This window comes from Pongo pygmaeus, chromosome 5 (assembly GCF_028885625.2).
Source record: "Pongo pygmaeus isolate AG05252 chromosome 5, NHGRI_mPonPyg2-v2.0_pri, whole genome shotgun sequence".
Classification (NCBI taxonomy): Eukaryota; Metazoa; Chordata; class Mammalia; order Primates; family Hominidae; genus Pongo; species Pongo pygmaeus.
Window position 1 is genome coordinate 53,705,239 of NC_072378.2, and position 1,478 is coordinate 53,706,716.

The following is a 1,478-nucleotide window of genomic DNA, read 5'->3' on the forward strand; positions in this document are numbered from 1 at the left end:
TTTGGCTGCGACCCAAGTGAAGAGGAGGCAGCCACGTGATGACTCACAGGAAGACCATTCTAAGAAGAAGTACCAACAATTTGAAAGCTCCTGGAGAATTTGACAGATAGAAGGAGGCCAGTGTGGCTGGAGCCTGGTGGATGAGCAGAAGAGTGTGGGTGAGGACTGAGCAAAGAAGGCAGAGTCAAACCATAAATCATGCTAGGGGCTGGGTTATTACCCAACACATAATTGGAAGCTTTTGGAGGAATAGCGATGTGATTAAGTAAATTTTTTTTGTTTCTTTTGAGACAGGGTCTTGCTCTGTCACCCAGGCTGGAGTGCAGTGGCGCGATCATGGCTCACTGCAGTCTCGACCTCCTGGGCTCAAGCAATCCTGCCACCTTGCCCTCCCAAAGTGCTGGGATTATAGGTGTGAGCCACTGTGCCTGGCCTAGCAAATGTTTTTAAAATATCACTCAGACTGCCATCTGAAAAGGGGCTGCTGGGATGGCAAGAATGAAAGCAGAGAGAAAGGACTCCAGGAGGGTGGGTCCCCTGAAGCCTAGAGAAGAAAGGGCTTCCAGAAGGATGGAGTGGTCAGCTTGCCAAATCCCACAAAGAGGTAAGGTAAGGACAGAGAATGGACCATTGGCTTTGGCAAGATATAGGTAGGTCACTGATGACCTCAATAGGAGCTGTTTAGCAGAGGGATGCCATGGAAAGCCTCGTAAGAGTGGACTGAGGATGTGAATAAATCAACTACAGTCAACTCTTTTGAGATGGAGTCCAGTTTCACACCTAAACTGAAATTCAAGATTCATAATGAAGAATTCACTTTTATCAAGCATTGACAGGAGTTAGACACAGCTCAAACCATATTTTAAAATACAGCCAGATTACAATGTTATCTGATTCTGAGATTGCCTGTAACTTGATTCATAATAGTGACAGACAGCACTTGGACTAGGACACTAGAGCTGCTGAGAAGGAAAATTGCACCCAGCTTCTTTGCTTCCTGCAAAGATGCACCAGGATCAGAGAAGAAAAGACCAAGTTCTATACTTACCTGGCAGGGGAGATACCATGGTCACGAAGGTGGTTTTCCCAGGGTGAGGCTTATCTATTGCCCTCTGGATGTGCTGACCCCTGCGATTTCCCCAAATGTGGGAAAGTCAACTGCATAATTTATGTTAATGGGGGACTGTGTTCGCGCTTTCCGCCGGAAAAAAAAAGAAGAAAAGAAAAAAAAGAAAAGACAAGACAAGACCAAGTTCTGAGAGTGCTTGAAGAAGCTGTGCTAGGAGAAGACTGCAGTGCCCTAAAACCTTTGACCAGAGATTCTGGGAAGTCTTGGACAGTGACAGGCGTGCTGGACCCTGCAGCTGTTGACAAGGGAGAAATCTTAATTATATTGGGTGAAATTCTCCTATAGAGAAAAGAAGATAAAACTATATGTTTTTGACCAGAAATGCCCAAGAGAGCTCTGCTACTCTCAA

At 45.6% G+C, this 1,478-nt stretch overlaps 1 non-coding gene across 1 annotated transcript; it reads left to right on the forward strand.

Annotated features, from left to right (window-relative positions):
- Window positions 1-1,040: 1,040 nt before the first annotated feature.
- On the forward strand, window positions 1,041-1,204 carry LOC129039822 (U1 spliceosomal RNA). Its single transcript, XR_008503509.2, has one exon. It is a non-coding gene; the product is annotated as a U1 spliceosomal RNA (small nuclear RNA).
- The last annotated feature ends 274 nt before the right edge of the window (window positions 1,205-1,478 follow it).